At 40.5% G+C, this 20,713-nt stretch overlaps 1 pseudogene; it reads left to right on the top strand.

The window, feature by feature from the left end:
- The first annotated feature begins 18,925 nt into the window (after positions 1-18,925).
- On the top strand, positions 18,926-19,484 carry LOC139181227 (CD2 antigen cytoplasmic tail-binding protein 2 pseudogene; annotated as a pseudogene).
- The last annotated feature ends 1,229 nt before the right edge of the window (positions 19,485-20,713 follow it).

The raw sequence follows: 20,713 nt of genomic DNA, 5'->3' as shown, positions 1-20,713 counted from the left end.
TCACAATGACCCTGTTCCCAGTGCCACTGGAAATGGAAGAATTGAAAACAGAAAGTTTCTTAGTACTTGCTGCCTCTAGTGAGTAGGCCTTGTGGGAAATTTTGCCTAACATTTTATATACCCATTGAATTTTATACCCTGTTCATGTAATACTTTTATAAATAAAAAACTGCTCAAAAAAGGCATTTCACCTTGCATGCAGAAAGCTAGAAAGAGCATTATTATCAACTTAACAAGAAAAATCCAGATAAACAACAAAATCGTACTTTTATCTGCTGCCACCAGAGAACTGACATCACAGGGAAAAGAACTAATCTGAAACCCAAGGAAAGACAGGCACCTCCCATGACAGAGAGGGGTCACAAACACTGGCTTACCAATGGTAGGGCACAGGAGGAAGACACACAGTACCATATAACTGAGTAAGAAGAATTGAGCTAAAACTGCAATGTACTGTTAAAAAACAAGAATTGGCTAATAGAACTCTTGGGCACCTCAGACACAGGGGAATTTACCCCTATTCACAGACTCCTCTACAAAGACTTCTGTCAGGCGTTCCCTGGAAAGACTGCGCAGGAGGGAGAATGCAAAGAGCCTCTCAGTGGTATAGACTTAGTGAGGTTGCCACTGCAGGCAAGGCGCAAACTCCTCCCAGACTCTTATCCCCAGACATCAAGAGTCTTTAAGCCACTAGCAGAGGAGCAACAAACGCTGTCCCTCCCAGGGCCCAGGTGAAGATCCACTAGGGCAGAGGGAAGTATAAAAGAAAACAATTCCACCACTGGGGGAGAAGCAGGAAATAGTCCAGGGCTCTGGCTAATACTAAGTCACTTCAGTCGTGTCCAACTCTGTGCGACCCCATAGACAGCAGCCCACCAGGCTCCCCTGTCCCTGGGATTCTCCAGGCAAGAACACTGGAGTGGGTTGCCATTTCCTTCTCCAATGCATGAAAGTGAAAAGTGAAAGTGAAGTCGCTCAGTCGTGTCTGACTCTTAGCGACCCCATGGATTGTGGCCTAACAGGCTCCTCCATCCATGGGATTTTCCAAGCACGAGTACTGGAGTGGGGTGCCATTGGAGCCTATGCTAAAACCATTAGTAGTCTCTCGCCACTGGGGGATGGCAGGAAACTCTCCTGTCCAAGATCCAAAGATACAAGGCAGAGTTTGGCTGGAAAGGGAAGAATAACTGAGAAAGCTCCAACCCATGAGACCAGACACACAGGCCTAAAAATGAAACCAGAGAACCTCCTCTGGTCCCAGTACCACACTGCTGCTGCTGCGTAGTCGCTTCAGTCGTGTTTGACTCTGTGCGACCCCACAGATAGCAGCCCAACAGGCTCCCCTGTCCCTGGGATTCTCCAGGCAAGAACACTGGAGTGGGTCAGCACCACACTACCAAGCATTAAGTAACCAGCAACAGCAGTCTACTGTTGGCATGGGAAGCAAGAACATGGGAGGAAACCCACCCCCACACACCCCTCCAAGGTATAGGTGCATGTGTAGGCCTGAAAGTCAAGTGTGGTGCAGGAAAACACTAAAAAAAAAAAAAAAAAAAAAAAAACCTTCCATAAACCCAACCATTATCTGATAGAATTGCAAACAGAACTGGACAAATTCAAAATTATAGTTGAATATTTCAATATCCTTTCAATCATTGATGAAACAAGTAGACAATCTCTGATGCTGCTGCTGCTGCTGCTGCTAAGTCACTTCAGTCGTGTTCGACTCTGTGCGACCCCATAGATGGCAGCCCACCAGGCTCCTGTGTCCCTGGGATTCTCCAGGCAAGAATACTGGAGTGGGTTGCCATTGCCTTCTCCGAAATAATATCTAAGGATATACAAAAAACCTGAACACCACTGGCAGTTAAACTGATTTCACTAAAATTTATAGAACACTCCACTCAAATACAATAGTGCACATGGAAAATTCATCAAAATATAGATAGATCTATATATAGATCAAAAAATAATCCTCAATTTTTTAAATTGAATTCATTTAGAGTATATTTTCTAGCTGAAAAGGTAATGAAGTAGAACTAATAACAAAAAAAATTAGGAAAATTTCCAAATATTTGGAAATTAGCAAACTCCTGAATAATAATATTGAATGGTTTGCCTTGAAAATGAACAGAGATCATTCTGTCGTTTTTAAGATTGCATCCAAGTACTGTATTTTGGACTCTTATTGACAATGATGCCTACTCCATTTCTTCTAAGGGATCCCTGTCCACAGTAGTAGATATAATGGTCATCTGAGTTAAATTCACCCATTCCAATCCATGTTAGTTCGCTGATTCCTAGAATGTCAACACTCACTCTTGCCATCTCCTGTTTGACCTCTTCTTATACTATATTGCTCTTTACAGCATCGGACCTTGCTTCTATCACCAGTCACATTCACAAGTGGGTATTGTTTTTGCTTTGGCTTCATCCCTTCATTTTTTCTGGAGTTATTTCTCCACTGATCTCCAGTAGCATATTGGGCACTACCGACCCGGGGAGTTCCTCTTTCAGTATCCTATCATTTTGCCTTTTCATACTGTTCATAGGGTTCTCAAGGCAAGAATACTGAAGTGGTTTGCCATTCCCTTCTCCAGTGGACCACATTCTGTCAGACCTCTCCACCATGACCCGCCTGTCCTGGGTGGCCCCACATGGCATGGCTTAGTTTCATTGAGTTAGACAGGCTGTGGTCCGTGTGATCAGATTGGCTAGTTTTCTGTGATTATGGTTTCAGTGTGTCTGCCCTCTGATGCCCTCTCACAACACCTATCATCTTACTTAGGTTTCTCTTACCTTGGATGTGGGGTATCTCTTCACAGCTGCTCCAGCAAAGCGCAACCATTGCTTCTTACCTTGGACGAGGGGTATCTCCTCACAGCCACCCCTCCTGACCTTGAACATGGAGTAGCTCCTCTCGGCCCTCCTGCACCCACTGCTCCACCCAAGGAGCAGCCACTGCTCCTTGGATGTGGGGTTGCTCCTCTCGGCCTCCGCCCCTGACCTCAGGCATGGGGTAGCTCCTCTCGGCCACACTTCTGTGTGGTCCGTCACAGCCAGTGCACTTCTGCATGACCCGTTGCATATTAAAAAGCAGAGACATTACTTTGGCAACAAAGGTCCGTCTAGTCAAGGCTATGGTTTTTCCAGTGGTCATGTATGGATATGAGAGTTGGACTATGAAGAAAGCTAAGCACTGAAGAATTGATGCTTTTGAACTGTGGTGTTGGAGAAGACTCTTGAGAGTCCCTTGGACTGCAAGGAGATCCAATCAGTCCATCCTAAAGGAGATCAGTCCTGGGTGTTGATTGGAAGGACTGATGCTGAAGCTGAAACTCCAGTACTTTGGCCACCTCATGCGAAGAGTTGACTCACTGGAAAAGACTCTGCTGCTGGGAGGGATCGGGGGCAGGAGGAGAAGGGGATAACAGAGGATGAGATGGCTGGATGGCATCACCGACTAGATGGACATGAGTTTGAGTGAACTCTGCGAGCTGGTGATGGACAGGGAGGCCTGGCGTGCTGCGATTCATGGGGTCGCAAAGAGTCTAACATGACTGAGCGACTGAACTGAACTGAATAACAATAAAAACACATGTACTAAAACTTGTCTGGATGAAGCTAAAGTAGTGTTTAGGATGAAATTTACATAGCATTTAACAGCTATAATTAGAGAAGGCTTTATTCAATGGTGTCAATTTCATCTTAAGACTAGAAAAAGAAATCAAAGCTAATGCAATCAGAATAATGAAACTACACAAAAGTCAATGAAAACAAAAAAAAATGATAGAAAAGAATCATGAAATCAAAATGCTAGTTCTTTGAAAAGATTACTAAATCTGACTTTTCAGTTCAGTTCACTCAGTCGTGTCCGACTCTTTGCGACCCCATGAATCACAGCATGCCAGGCCTCCCTGTCCATGACCATCTCCCGGAGTTCACTCAAACTCATGTCCATCTAGTCAGTGATGCCATCCAGCCATCTCATCCTCTGTCATCCCCTTCTCCTCCTGCCCCCAATCCCTCCCAGCATCAGGGTCTTTTCCAATTAGTCAATTCTTCATATCAGGTGGCCAAAGTATTGGAGTTTCAGCTTCAGCATCAGTCCTTCCAATCAACACCCAGGACTGATCTCCTTTAGGATGGACTGGTTGGATCTCCTTGCAGTCCAAGGGACTCTCAAGAGTCTTCTCCAACACCACAGTTCAAAAGCATCAATTCTTTGGCGCTCAGCTTTCTTCATAGTCCAACTCTCACATCCATACATGACCACAGGAAAAACCATAGCCTTGACTAGACGGACCTTTGTTGGCAAAGTAATGTCTCTGCTTTTGAATATGCTATCTAGGTTGGTCATAACTTTCCTTCCAAGGAGTAAGCATCTTTTAATTTTATGGCTGCAATCACCATCTGCTGTATTTTTGGAGCCCAAAAAAATAAAGTCTGACACTGTTTCCACTGTTTCCCCATAAATGAAAGGAAACAACACCTTAACTTAAAAAAAAAAAGTAGTATCTCCTCCTCTGTCATATTGGGGGAAAAAAAAATCATCTTCCCAGTCATAGAGACAGTTCCATCCTGTGGTCACCACTTCTACCCAGTAAATAAGCAATAGAAACAACCTAATCTTATACTCAGGCTAGCCTTCACATGTAGTATAGCCTTCACATCTACTAGTGGCTATTTGTTTAATAGTCAAATTTCTAGAGATGTTTGACTTTCACACCATCACTCCCTCAGACTTCCCCTCAGCACATGATTCTGAATTTGTGATAAGAATGGTAAGTAGAATTTCTAGGTAAGACCGATATGAAGTGATGACTATGATGTGTACTAAATATTAATTTATGACAAAAGCAAAAGTATAGGGGTAAGAATATTATGAACATTCATGTTGTAAAGGAACAACCCATAGACCACCAACAAGAGGCTTACTGCCAGGCAAAATTATTAAATCATTGAAATATTTCTTTGATGCCACTATTCACAATGCTTTAATCCATTTCTCATCTCTGCCCATTAAAACTTGCTCTTATTAGGAAAGAATCAAGGGTACAAAGAACTGAGAACAGCTTCAAATGCTACCTCACTCAAGGAAAGAGAAATGAGGGAGAGAAACATTTGCTGGGTCAGACATTTTATATGTATCATCCCATTTCTTCTTCACAAAGCCATGTGATTTAGAAACTATTATGCCCATTTCACAGAGGAGAAAACCGAGGCCCAAGGACATGAAATCCAAAGCTTATCGAGTTCCAAAGCCCACATTCCTTCTGTCATAACACACTACCTCTCTCCAAGGAGAAGACTGTATTACAATAAGGACAAGAGCCTTAAACTAAAAAAAAAAAAAAAAAAAAAAAACCCTAGAGATTAAATTATATAGAGCCCTACACAAAGGTGCTAGTGGTAAAGAACCCTTCTGCCAATGCAGGAGACACGAGACTGGGTTTGATCCCTGGGTCAGGAAGATCCCCTGGAGAAGGGAATGGCAACCTACTCCAGTATTCTTGCCTGGAAAATCCTATAAACAGAGGAGCCTGGCGTGCTATGGTCCATAGGTCACACAGAGTTGGATATGACTGAAACGACTTTGACTGCACAAACACTACACACAGAGAGACATAAATAAGTATATGCAGAAACTAATAAAACTTAAATCAGTCTTGTAGTCTAGTTAACAGTATTATACCAATGTCAGATTTCTGGTTTTGAAATTATTCAACAATTTTATGTAAGATTAACATTAGAGGAAGCTAAGCAGAGTGCACAAGAAACTCTCTGTACTATTTTTGTAACTTCCCATGGTCTTTAATTATTTCAAAATAAAAAGTTATACTTATCTCTCAGTAGAGATGAATAAAGAATAAATCTCTACTAGTGTTGACGGGAAGGTAGCATCCCCAGTCCCTTTAGTTCATACCATGGAAGTAGTCATCAACTCTGCTTCCATGTAAGGTCAGCCTTGGCTGCCAGAAATCTACTCTGGTTGTACAAAATAGATCATTAGATGGAAAACATGGGCCTTTTTCCCCTTAGCATTGATGTGTAGTGGAGCTCCAGTTCTGATCAAATTCTTTCATAGGGATGTCCTCCCAAAAGTATCCTCATTTCTGTATCTTGCTGGATGTATATGTCACCATCCATGAAGCCTAATATGTATGAAAGTGCAAAAGAGATGGGCTGGTTTCACTGGATTCTTGTTAGAGACAGTGTGATGTTATAGGAAGAGAATCAGCCATGGAATCAGAAAGACCAATTCTACAACTTTGTGATCTTGAGCAGTGTATTTAACATTTCTTAACCTCAATTTTCTCTCTGTAAAATTGGGGTACAAATCTACATAATCATATGAGACAATGACTGTCAATCACAAATTTAATATGACTAGCTTTCTTATTATTAAACACTGATGATTGCTTTGAACAGAAGGTTTACTGTCCTGGATACTTCACACTGTATGTGGAACAAGCAAGTGACAACTCAAAGGCCCCTTATGAGGTTATTTCACCAGTCCACATTCACAAATCTCCATGCAGAAATGTGTTCAGCTATTTTCCATGGTCTGAATTTGCATGCAGATATATTTCAGCTTCCGGCCCAAACTCTGTGTGATAAAATTAATCCTTGGAGCTGCTGAATTATAAGGCTGGAGGCTTCCACTGGAGGTCCCAGTGTTAGTCATAGCTCTGGATTTATGAACTCATAAAACATTAACTGCATTTCTCAGTGATTTGTGTCTGATTCTGTTTTTCACACATGATTCGTAAGTGAAGTATGCTATCCCCAGATGACATCAGTGCCCTGATAAACCTATAAAATTGCTCTTGTGTTTAATTGTCTTCACTCCCTAGAAATATAAAAACTGAATGATATGAAGATGAATAAACAATCTACACATTTCATACAACTAGTGGTTTCATTGTCCTATGCTGGAAGAGTATGAGTGGGCCAAATCCTGACATTAGGTAAATGGGCTCTATTAGCAGAAGTCTGAGTAGGATGACTAGGCTTTCCTGGTGATCCCCAAGGAACTTTTATTTTCTTACAATTCCTTTAAGGATAGTGGTACACATTGTTTTGGGGAATATTGCTATCAGTATTTGCTGTAGTGAAGGTTAATCATCTCTCAGACCAGGACCATGGTAACAGGTAGGCAGTACCAAATTTCACAAAGCCTTGGCTCTGACATATGGATGGCAAATAAATACATGAAAAGATGTCCAACATTGCTCATTATTAGAGAAATGCAAATGAAAATTATAATGAGGTATCACCATACACCAGTCAGAATGGTCATCATCAAAAATTCTACAAACAATAAATGCTGGAGAGGGTGTGGAGAAAAAGGAATCCTCCTGCACTGTTGGTGGGAACATAAACTGATGCAGCCATTAAGGGACACAGTATGAAGATTCCTTAAAAAACTGGGGATAAATTTACCATATGTCCCAGCAATCCCACTATTGGGCATATACACTGAGAAAACTACAACTCTAAAAGACACATGTACCGCAATGTTCATTGCAGCACTATTTACAATATCCAGGACATGGAAGCAACCTAAATGTCCAGAGACAGATGAATGCATAAAGAAGTTGTGGTACATTCATACAATGGAATATTACTCTGCCAAAAAAAGGAAGAAATCTGAGTCAGCTGTAGTGAGGTGGATGAACCTAGAGCCTCTTTTACAGAGTGAAGTCAGTCACAAAGGGAAAAATAAGTATCATATATTAATGCATATATATGGAATCTGGTACTGGAAAAGAGTACTGATGAACCTAGAAGAGAATGGACTTGTGGACACGGTGAGGGAAGGTGATGGTGGGAGGAATTGATGTACACCTGTGGTGGATTCATTTTGATATTTGGCAAAACTAATACAATTATGTAAAGTTTAAAAATAAAAAAAAATTAATAAAAAATTAAAAAAAAACAACAAAAAAAAGAAAAAGTAGCATTGACATATAGACACTGTCATGTGTAAAAGAGTTAGTGCAAAGTTGCTAAATAACACAAAGAACCCACCCTGGCTCTCTGTGATGATCTAGAGTGGTGGGATGGCGGGGGGGGGGGGTGGGGTGGGGGGGGGAAGGGAGGTTTGGAAGGGAAGGGATATATATGTATATGTATATATATAAATTATGACTGATTTGTGTTGTACATATGCAGAAACCAACACAATTTTGTAAAGCAATTTTCTACCAATTAAATAAATAAAACAAATACTTTTTTAAAAGGATATGCAAATACTGTGCAAGGCTGACTTCTTCAAATAGAACAGAGACAATTCTTGTTTGTGTATTTGGTCATCAAATTCAAAAATGGCAAAAGGACAGAAAAGAATCAAGTATTAAGGCCATTGCAGCCTGATACAAAGCCAGGGTCAGGCTACACAATCCCCATGGTCATAAAAGTCACAAGCATAAAGAATTTCCCAAGAGCCTGGAATGGGGAAAAGAGAGGAAGATAAGGAAACAGACAGAAGATGGGAAGGAGGAGAGGGTGAGATGTATGGAAACAGTAAAAAGGAAGCAGACAAAAGAGGAACCTAACAAAAGGGGAATAGAGCACTTCAGAGGCCTCAGGCAAAGTGAAGTAATTCCCAACTGAAGGGCCAGACAGCAAAGCAGCATAGGAATTCAAAAGGACAGATCAACCTCCCTCAAGCGCCTTGCCATATAATCTGCCAACTAAAACAGGAGAATTTGAGGGATGAAAAGAGGATCCCCTTAATAATTATGCCATAACTACAGGTACATATTGGGTTTATCTAGGGCAGACTGGGTGCATGGTCAATCTTCCTGTAGTTCAGTTCAGTCGCTCAGTCGTGTCCGACTATTTGCGACCCCATGAATCGCAGCATGCCAGGCCTCCCTGTCCATCACCATCTCCTGGAGTTCACTCAAACTCATGTCCATCGAGTCGGTGATGCCATCCAGCCATCTCATCCTCTGTCGTCCCCTTTTCCTTCTGCCCCCAATCCCTTCCAACATCAGAGTCTTTTCCAATGAGTCAACTCTTCGCATGAGGTGGCCAAAGTACTGGAGTTTCAGCTTTAACATCATTCCTTCCAAAGAACATTCAGGGCTGATCTCCTTTAGAATGGACTGGTTGGATCTCCTTGCAGTCCAACGGACTCTCAAGAGTCTTCTCCAACACCACAGTTCAAAAACATCAATTCTTCACCACTCAGCTTTCTTCACAGTCCAACTCTTACATCCATACATGACCACAGGAAAAACCATAGCCTTGACTAGATGGACATTTGTTGGCAAAGTAATGTCTCTGCTTTTCATTTTTTTTTTTTTGTAATGAAGTTTTATTAAAGTATAAAGGAGATAGAGAAAGCTTCTGACATAGGCATCAGAAGGGGGCAGAAAGAGTACCCCTCTCTGCTTTTCAATATGCTATCTAGGTTGGTCATAACTTTTCTTTCAAGGAGTAAGCCTCTTTAATTTCATGGCTGCAGTCACCATCTGCAGTGATTTTGGAGCCCAAAAAAATAAAGTCTGACACTGTTTCCACTGTTTCCCCATCTATTTCCCAGGAAGTGATGGGACCAGATGCCATGATCTTCATTTTCTGAATGTTGAGCTTTAAGCCAACTTTTTCACTCTCCTCTTTCACTTTCATCAAGAGGCTTTTTAGTTCCTCTTCACTTTCTGCCATAAGGGTGGTGTCATCTGCATATCTGAGGTTATTGATATTTCTCCTGGCAATCTTGATTCCAGCTTGTGCTTCTTCCAGCCCAGCGTTTCTCATGATGTACTCTGCATATAAGTTAAATAAGCAGGGTGCCAATATACAGCCTTGACGCTGTATAATGTAATCTTCTTGTAAGCTCCTCTCTGATCAGGCTTCTACCTGCCTGCCTCCTTATCCTACTCTGTGAAGCAGAAGCCAGCTCTCCTAAGAGCAACAGCCAACTTCTTTGCCATGAAGGAGCTCCTGCCCATGTTGCACTCATGATCCCTAATTGATTATTTCAACATCCAAGGCCCACTGATAAAGAACAAACACCAGACCTCACCACCACGACCACCTTTTCATCCACAGAATTTAGTGCAGCCCTGATTGGACAGTCACGTATGGTCCCTGTACTCTGAACATTATCTCTAGGAAAGGAGTAAACCAACAGACTCATTTTCCTTAGGAAATGTGCACAAGATGGAGAAGCTCTATAGTCAGCAAAAACAAGACTGGGAGTTGATTGTGGCTCAGATCATGAACTCCTTATTGCCAAATTCAGACTTAAATTGAAGAAAGTAGGGAAAACCACTAGACCATTCATGTATGACCCAAATCAAATCCCTTATGATTATACAGTGGAAGTGAGAAATAGATTTAAGGGACTAGATCTGATAGATAAGAGTGCCTGATGAACTATGGAATGAGGTTCATGACATTGTACAGGAGACAGGGATCAAGACCATACCCATGGAAAAGAAATGCAAAAAACAAAATGGCTGTCTGAGGAGGCCTTACAAATAGCTGTGAAAAGAAGAGAAGTGAAAAGCAAAGGAGAAAAGGAAAGATATAAGCATCTGAATGCAGAGTTCCAAAGAATAGCAAGGAGAGATAAGAAAGCCATCCTCAGTGATCAATGCAGAGAAATAGAGGAAAACAACAGAATGGGAAAGACTAGAGATCTCTTCAAGAAAATCAGAGATACCAAGGGAACATTTCATGCAAAGATGGGCTTGATAAAGGACAGAAATGGTATGGACCTAACTGAAGCAGAAGATATTAAGAAGAGATGGCAAGAATACACAGAAGAAATAATCAAAAAAGATCTTCATGACCAAGATAATCATGATGGTGTGATCACTCACTTAGAGCCAGATATCCTGGAATGTGAAGTCAAGTGGGCCTTAGAAAGCATCACTATGAACAAAGCTAGTGGAGGTGATGGAATTCCAGTTCAGCTATTTCAAATCCTGAAAGATGATGCTGTGAAAGTGCTGCACTCAATATGCCAGCAAATTTCGAAAACTCAGCAGTGGCCACAGGACTGGAAAAGGTCAGTTTTCATTCCAATCCCAAAGAAAGGCAAAGCCAAAGAATGCTCAAACTACCACACAATTGCACTCATCTCACATGCTAGTAAAGTAATGCTCAAAATTCTCCAAGCCAGGCTTCAGCAATTCGTGAACCATGAACTTCCTGATGTTCAAGCTGGTTTTGGAAAAGGCAGAGGAACCAGAGATCAAATTGCCAACATCCGCTGGATCATCAAAAAAGGAAGAGAGTTCCAGAAAAACATCTATTCCTGCTTTATTGACTATGCCAAAGCCTTTGACTGTGTGGATCACAATAAACTGTGGAAAATTCTGAAAGAGATGGGAATACCAGACCACCTGACCTGCCTCTTGAGAAACCTATATGCAGGTGAGGAAGCATCAGTTAGAACCAGACATGGAACAACAGACCGGTTCCAAATAGGAAAAGGAGTACTTCGAGGCTCTATATTGTCACCCTGCTCATTTAACTTCTATGCAGAGTATATCATGAGAAACGCTGGGCTGGAAGAAGCACAAGCTGGAATCAAGATTGCCGGGAGAAATATCAATAACCTCAGATATGCAGATGACACCACCCTTATGGCAGAAAGTGAAGAGGAACTAAAAAGCCTCTTGATGAAAGTGAAAGAGAAGAGTGAAAAAGTTGGCCTAAAGCTCAACATTCAGAAAATTAAGATCGTGGTATCCAGTCCCACCACTTCATGGGAAATAGATGGAGAAACAGTGGAAACAGTGTCAGACTTTATTTTTTGGGGCTCCAAAATCACTGCAAATGGTGACTGCAGCCATGAAATTAAAAGACGCTTACTCCTTGGAAGGAAAGTTATGACCAACCTAGATAGCATATTCAAAAGCAGAGACATTACTTTGCCAACAAAGGTCCGTCTAGTCAAGGCTATGGTTTTTCCAGTGGTCATGTTTGGACGTGAGAGTTGGACTGAGAAGAAAGCTGAGTGCTGAAGAATTGATGCTTTTAAACTGTGGTGGTGGAGAAGACTCTTGAGAGTCCCTTGGACTGCAAGGAGATCCAACCAGTCCATTCTAAAGGAGATTAGCCCTGGGTGTTCTTTGGAAGGAATGATGCTAAAGCTGAAACTCCGGTACTTTGGCCACTTCATGCGAAGGGTTGACTCATTGGAAAAGACTCTGATGCTGGGAGGGGTTGGGGGCAAGAGGAGAAGGGGATAACAGAGGATGAGATGGCTGGATGGCATCACCGACTCAATGGACATGAGTTTGAGTGAACTCTGGGAGTTGGTGATGGACAGGGAGGCCTGGCATGCTGCAATTCATGGGGTCGCAAAGAGCCGGACATGACTTAGCGACTGAACTGAACTGAACTGATCAGTTTTGTTTGGTCAAATTTGATTTATAACAAGATCTCTTATTTACTATCTATACTTTGAAGAGGAAATGTAAAACTACTCTTCTGTCTAGTGGATAAACCCCATAGTCCAGGAACGGATAATAGAGACAACCTCTCTCCTGATGCTTATAAGGACTGTGGAAACCAGTCTCTAGTGACTGTCATTTCGTTTCTTGTCATAGCTCTTTGCTTAGCCCTCCCAAAGTGATTTTCATCTCCTACATTTTTTTCCCCTAAAACTCCAATATAGGTTGTTCTGGCCTGTTGCTTAGACTAAAGTGCACCAATTGTCTTTCTGCTTAGTCTTGATTGTCAAGACTCTGCTATTTCCCTTTTTCTGGCTTCTGAGCACTACGTTCTGTGGCAAGTTCATGTGACTGAGCTTTTTTCCTTAGGAGTTCTTTTCCAAGAGACTCTGAGGTCCTTGATAAGAACTGACTCTTGGCAAATGTGCCTCACAGTCCTTCCAGATGTACCCAGAGATGTCCAATTAGTAGAGTAATACCAGCTTAGACTTCAACTGGGACTATTCACTACACTTACAATAACTCTATGTCTGACAAAGATCAAGGGTTATCTTTTTACAGTTAACTGAGACTGAGAGGGTAAGACTTACCCAAAGGCACACTGTTGAGAAAGTGGAGAGGCAGAACTGTATTCTAAGGGTAATTTGTACTCAGCAACAGGAAAACCAACCAAAAAAAAAAAAAACAGTAAATTTTGTACAATAAACATAATAACAAAATCACTAAACCAATTGTATGCAGATAATTTAGATATTTAACATCTTTGTATCTTCACTTTGACCCCAGGGTCTAATCATTAGTAGATGTTTACTACATATCTGTCGATTGTCTCATGGGTATGCTGACTACAGCAGGGCCTTATCTCATGTTAAACATTTCACAACAGACACTGTTCGGGTTGTCAAACTAAATATCTTCCTTTAGCTTCAAACAACTCACACTGAGTGCCAGAGATGCATTTCATAATCAAAAATGAACCCAGAAGTGGAGCATTTAGAAGGGTCCATTAGAAACATACCAGGGCTTGAAACCTTCCAAGTACAGAAGGGAAGTCATGCACATATTCATCCCCCAAATAGCCTCACAGCCCAGAGCTAGCAAAAACTGGTAAGATACTCTAGGATAATGTGCAGCAATTACACTATCAGTCTTTTGTTAAGACTATTAATGCACCACCTTTTCAAAAAAAAAAAAAAGCATTGGAAATCCAAGTCTCTGCCAGCTTGTGCCCATGGAAACAATTCTGCCTGCAGAAATTGTCCCACCAGGGAACAAGATAGCATAGCTCCAAGGTGCTTCTCCAAGCACAGTGTAAGTTCAAAATGACTTATCTCGCCCTACAATTCACTAGTGGCCCATAATTTGACCATTTTCTTCCCACAATCACTCCTTTATCCCCTAAGAAAGGGAAAAAAATTAAACTTTAGACCCCCAAAGCAAGGGAAATGATGGGTCAGTCTATCTGAACAAAAAATAAGTGATTGACTGGCTAACTTGTTCTGCGATAGTGGCAGAGGGGAAGGATTTATTGCTCGTCTCAGGCATCCTTCAATCTGACCTGCAAAGTGAGCAGATGTAAAGTAACCTTAGCTTGGTGCTGATGGTTCTTTGGCTCAACTCCAAAGCCACTTCCATTATTTTCATTTTACAAACAGGACACACACCTGTCTTTGCCATACCAAGGTCACTCAATATCGAGACCATTAAATCCTCTCTAAAATAAAGCCCCATTAGCAAGACTAATTAAACAATGCCTGAATACACTAAGCAGTGCTTTTGCTTTAGAAATGCTTTTTCACTGTTCTGGCGCTCCTTAGCAGAAAGCTAGTTGTCAATAAGGAAGAGTGTTTGCATCATTAGGTTAAAACCCTTCCTTCTCCTCCTTCAACACCCCCTGTCACTTACACACACACACCACTACCACCATAAACTTAGGTCTAGACAAGTCTGGGAAAGACTTAGACTTTAAGATCTAGAGTTTGGTTTATTGCAGCAGTTAGCATTTCAGCCTATAAAATGCTTCTCTCTCATTTTCTAGCACTCCCTATGAACCGAAGTGAGCTCCCATTCCATAATTCCACAGGCTGCGTCATTATGCATGGCTCACAGTACTTTAGGGAAAAGGTGAAATGTAAACAGTTCCATCCGAGCACACATTATCAAACAGAGCCTGCAGTATGGGCAGGTGGTGGACAACCTTGGACAGGACATCAGTGTTTAAGGTGGAAACTTCTCCCACAAAATATGGCAAGGAAGGAGGAAGAAGACAAAGAATTATACCCAAAATCTCATAAAGCCAGGGCAGGTTAAATTCTTACTGCTGGTGTCACCCTGTGTCAGATTTTGACAAGATAAAAGTAATTCCCTTCAAACAAAATTTTGACATACAGGAAGGAGGCTTCTCTATCTACCTGACACCAATACAAGTAGGACTAGACCATCCTCGTGTTGTGACATGATGCTCTTAATTTTCTATGGCTCTAGTCCAGTCAGATTGATCTCAACATATACTGCCTGCAATGGAGAGTAGCAACATTTCATTCTATTGCTCAGGAACTTTTAATGAGTTCAGATAAAATGAGAGTAACAGGACAAAAAATAAAAACAATGTCAGCCACCAACTCTCTACTACCCTACTTCCCAGGCAATTTTAACCCTTCACTATTTTATTAAAGTCACAACTAGCCAGATAATGCTCAATAAATAACATTCATTCCTACCTCTGTGCCTTTATTCACTCTGGTTCATACGTCTTCCTTTCAAAAGTCTATCTTGCTGCTATATTTAGTCTCTCTCACCCTCTCCATGAAGTCTTCCTTTCCCAAACTTCTGGGGTAGTGGTTTTCAAACCTTAGCATACCTCAGAATCCCCTGTAGGGCTTGTTAAAACTAAGATTCCTGAGCCTCACCTGCAGTTTGAATCAGAAAGTTTGAGGCCTGAAAATTTGCATTTCTATCAAGTTCCCTGGAATGATGCTGATGCTGCTAGTGGTTTAGTATATCTAGCACTGGACTGTGTATTTTATATAGTCATTTATTGTTCTTCAATTGATTTATGAACATATTATATAAGATTTTATGCTGGAATAAACAGAAAACCCAATGCAAACTGACTTAAACAAAAAGTAGATTTATTTTCTCACTTAACTGGATCATCCAGATATTGGTTGACCCAATACTTCAATGATGTTTCAAGGACTCAATTTCCTTACATCTTTCTGCTCTGACATCCTCAGTGTCAGCTTTATCCTAAAACTGGTTCTTCTCTTGGCAATCATACAGTTGCCAGCTACGATTAAGACTACATATTTCTTATTAATCTCCAAAGGGACACACAGACATCTTAGCAGTATTCCAAACAAAAGAATTAAAACTCACCCTCATTAGGTAACCTGAAACACATAGTCTATGAAGGACAGGGGTGGATATAACGAGGAAAATTTGAGTCTTGTTAGGAAGAGAATGTATCCTGTAAAGGCACCCAGCAAATGTCTACTACACAACTCAGCCAGAGTATAAAATCAACTAGGGCAGTGATGGCATCATCTGTAGCTCTTCTACCACACAGGGAACATTCAATAAAGGGATGACTTACTGCTTTTCAAAAAAAAATTCTACCAATTGATCGGGATATAGCCTTATAATATAGACAATCACTTAACTGAGTTCTGTTCCAGATCAACCAACTGTTTGTATTACACACAAAATATGTTGGTAAGAGCATTCTGTATTTTTCTTATATACATCTACATAAGCAAGCAAGAGTTCAGACTTTTATGTTAAAATGGAAAAAAAATTTACCATGAAAATACCTAATTCTCTATTTTTAAAAATTTTATGGAAGTACAGCTGTATAGGAAAGTGACTCAGTTATACATAAATATTCTTTTTCATATTCTTTTCCAATATAGTTTATCACAGGATATTGAACATAGTTCCCTATGCTATACAGTAGGACCTTATTGTTTTCCATTCTATGTGATAGTTTGCATCTGCTAATCCCAAACTCCCAATCCTTTTCTTCCCATCTAATTCCATTTAAAATTAATTTTTTATCCAAAACATTCATGAAAAACTAACTCCACGACCTCAACCAAAAGTTTGGGGTCTGACGATGAGGGTAGCTCTTATGGCCATGTACTATTGTAATTGTTAGAAAACTCTATTTTATATATTGAACTAAAAATCAGTTTCCTTAGAACTTTAACTTATTGATCTTCATTCCACTATTAGGGGCTATGCCAAACAAATCTTTCTTAGGGTACTGCCTGAACCTTAGGACATATGTTCAAATGTAGGTGTCTTATACACTGGAAATTAACAAGAGCATTTTTCATATGCTACTTCAAAGAAAAACAAATTTGAGAAAGCATGGTAAGTGGTTATATTAGTTTCCTGGGCTACCATAACAAAATTCCACAAACTAGGTGGCTCACAACAAAAGAAATGTATACTCTCACAGTTCTAGAGGCTAGATGTGCAAAATTAAGGTGTTAGCAGGACCATGCTCTTTCTGAAAGCTCTAGGGAAGAACCTTTCCTTTCCTCTTCCTAGTATCTGGTGGTGGCCTGCAATTCTTGGCTTTTCTTGGCAGCATCACTCCACTCTCTGCCTCGATCATTACATGGTCTTTTTCCTGTGCTCCTCTTTTGTATCTCTGTGATGGAAAAAGAGTCAAGAAAGATTCAAAAGGTAAGGACTCACATCCACCACTGTTGGCTCTGAATGGCTCTGAAGATGCAGGAAGCAGGCCACAAGCCAAGAAATGCAGGTGACCTCCACAAGCTGGATTGTCTATCAGCTGATAGCCAAGAAGGAACTGAAAGGAGATGAATTCTACCAATAATCTGAGTAAGCAGAAAATGGAATCCCCCCAAAGCTTCCAGAAAGGAATCCTTCAGGAAACTTTAGTCCAGCAAGAGCCTTGTCAGACTTTTGACCTACAGAACCATAACATATTGAATTTGTGTTGTTTTAAGGCACTAAGTTTTTGGTAATTTGTTATAGCAACAATATAAAACTAATACAGTAGGTTAATAATAGTTATTTTATTATCATCATCATAATCTCTACCACTACCACCCACAGACCAAAAAGACATTAAGTCTCAGAATGATTAAGTATTATTCTTAAGGTCACATAGGTAGTAAGAAGCAGAGCAGGAATTTAAACAGAAGTATGCCAGACAGCTGAGGCCATGTTTATCACAATGCATCCCAAGAAACAGTGAGATCCCAAAGAAATAAATCTTAGAAGAAATAAAAATGACATTATCCCTGTGCATCTCACAGAGCATTTACAGTGATGCCAATAAATATAGGCAGGCAGATTTTCTGATCTTTGAAAATATCTGACTTCAAAAGCAGAGTTGGCTTTTAGAATAACATTAGAATAACTATAGCATGAGCAAATGTTTATTTGTAAACCTTCTCTCCCTTTCTTTTCCTTAATAACTCCTTCATCCCTCTCTCCAATATCCAACCAATCTAAAATATCTTCACAGAGCAAATGGCCAAGAATAGACAAAATGATCCTGAAAAGCTGAGGAGATTTGCTCCCCTCTCCAAAATCTTAAAAGCTTATAAAGTGACACTAACTAGGATGAGATAAGAAAATAGACCGATGGAATGGAGAATCCAGAACATAAAACTTTGCATATATGAAAACCAGATATATGACAGAGTTAGCCACTAAAGATCAGAAGGGAAATAATGGACTCTTTTATAAATGGTTCTGGGCCAACTATTTATATGGATGAAAAAATAAAACTGAATCCCTACATCACACCATACAAAATCAGTTGCAGATCAATTAAAGAAGGTTTCATTTGAAAGGTGAAAGTTTAAAAAAAAATTTTAAGGGAAAATATTTTTTAGGATCTCAGGTTAGAGAAAACATTCTAAGTATATCAGTAAAATGCCTATCATAAAGAAAAGACTGATAAATCTGAAGCATCGAAATTGAGAACTTGTGTATCACAAGACACCACAAAGTAGTTAAAAAGCAACTTATAAACTTAGAGGAGATGAAATTAAGTCATGTAACTGGCAAAGAATTAGTATCAGAAAGACATGAACAATCCCTATAAATAGGGAAAACACAAATTGTGCAATAGAAAAATGGTCCAATGATATGAACAGGTTTTTGACCAAAGAAGAATTCTAAGTGGCCTATAAAACATGGGCTTCCCTTGTGGCTCAGCTGGTAAAGAATCCGCCTGCAATACAGACCTGGGTTCGATCCCTGGGTTGGTAAGATCCCCCTGGAGAAGGGAAAGTCTACTCACTCCAGTATTTTGGCCTGGAGAATTCTATGGACTGTATAGTCCATGGAGTTGCAAACAGTCAGACACAACTGAGCGATTTTCACTTTCTTTCACTTATAAAACATGAAAAGCAGGTGGTGGGTAGGTGGCCTGGATGCAGCCCTAGAGAAAACCTCTCTCCCTTTCTTCCCCCATCTTTTCCAGATCCTTAGTTTGGGGACAGTCCTTCTGTCCAGTCATGCCAAAGAGGAAAGTTACCTTCCAAAGTGTGAGAGATGAGGATTAGGAGGATAAAATCAGTGTCCCCAAGAAAAAATTAGTGGACCCTGTGGCTGGGGTAGGGGGTCCTGGGAGCCACTTCGAAGGCAAACACTCTTTGGACAGTGATGAGAAGGAGAATGATGATGAAGGGTCCAGCAAATATGACATATTGGCCTCAGAGGATGTGGAAGGTCAGGAAGAAGCCACACTCTCCAGTGATGGAGGTGTGAGGATCATACTCTTCAAGCTGCAGGAGGAGATAGAGGAAGGTCACTTTGAGGCTGATGGCAACTATTTCTTGAACTGGGATGCTCAGATCTGAGACAGTTGGCCGGACAACATTGATTGGGTGAAGATCAGAGAGCAGCCTCTGTCAGACTCAGAGGATGATGACAGCTTGGCCAGATTCCAATGAGCACCCAAGCCCTACTGGAGGGAAGTCTAGAGCTAATGTTGCCAAGAGAGACAGTGGCTGGACACTGAGGCATCTGGGAACTTGAGGGGGAGGCAAAGGGGGCAAAACGCGGGCTAGGTAGCCCAGTTCCCCTCATGAAGGCTACTTTCAGGATGGGATTTATTGCTGGAAGCCGGATCCTCCTTGTCACCAGTTCTAGAAATCCAAACAGACTGACTTTGACCTCTACATCTGAGCCTACTGAGGGTGGTCCCTTCTTTCCTGGACTTTGTGGAGGAGGCTCTGGCTGTGTCAGGCAGTGAGGATGTTGGGGCCCACTTTTCAGTCAACTTCCTTTTCCCAATAAAAGTCTTTAGCTGTGTGTTTGGAGGGGAAACAAGAAAAGCCGCAAACCAATTTTAAGCAGAGAAACACAAAATAAAAACATAATGATATGAATTTTACAACAAAATTTATAATAAATTAAAAGTCTGTTAATAAACGTTGGTGAAGATGAGGAGTAACAAAACTTTTACACTCTGCTGATACACTGATATGAATTCTTTGGAAAAGCTGAATATGCTTATTCTCTATCATCAAGTAACTTCCTCTCCTATACACATACCCTAGAAAAATTCTTGAACATGTACAAGAAACATCTACAAGAATGTTTCAGGGAGGGAGACTCAAGGAAGGAGACATAGGTATACCTATGGCTGCCTCGTGTTGATATATGTCAGAAACCAACACAATATTACAAAGCAATTATCCTCTAATTAAAAATAAATGTAAATAAAGAAGAAAAATGTTTCACAGCAGCATTTATAATGCCAAAACCTGAGAACAAACCACTTACTCATCAATAGGAAAAACTTAAATTATAAAATATGTGTACAATGGAATACTGAAAATGAATAAAATACATGCAATGACATAAAAGGATCTCTGAAATATACTGTTAATGAAATAAAGAAAGTCACAGTATTATTCCATCCCTATGAAGTGAAAAACATGCAAATATAAACAATATCTTTATAAATATATATATATATATATACACACACACATACATATGTATGTGATTTTTAAAACTGAAAAGAGCAAGAGGACAGTGAACACACAGTTCGGTACAGTTCCTTCCTATCATGAGGGTACAGCAGTTTTCAAGTGCACTGATAATGCTCTATTTCTTAAGCTAGCTGGTAGATATATGATGCTCATCTATTATTCTCTTGGATATATGACATTTTTATAAACATTTTATACATCAGTTGAGAAAATATGTATTTGAGAAGCGGTAGTCAAACTGTGCTTCATTGAACTGCCTAAAAGATGACTATAGGAGGGGGCAAAAGGATGCCAGAGGTGCGG

This window comes from Bos indicus, chromosome X, assembly GCF_029378745.1.
Source record: "Bos indicus isolate NIAB-ARS_2022 breed Sahiwal x Tharparkar chromosome X, NIAB-ARS_B.indTharparkar_mat_pri_1.0, whole genome shotgun sequence".
In the NCBI taxonomy this organism is placed as follows: domain Eukaryota; kingdom Metazoa; phylum Chordata; class Mammalia; order Artiodactyla; family Bovidae; genus Bos; species Bos indicus.
The sequence above is the reverse complement of the archived record's forward strand: the minus strand, read 5'-3'. Positions and strand labels throughout refer to the sequence as shown.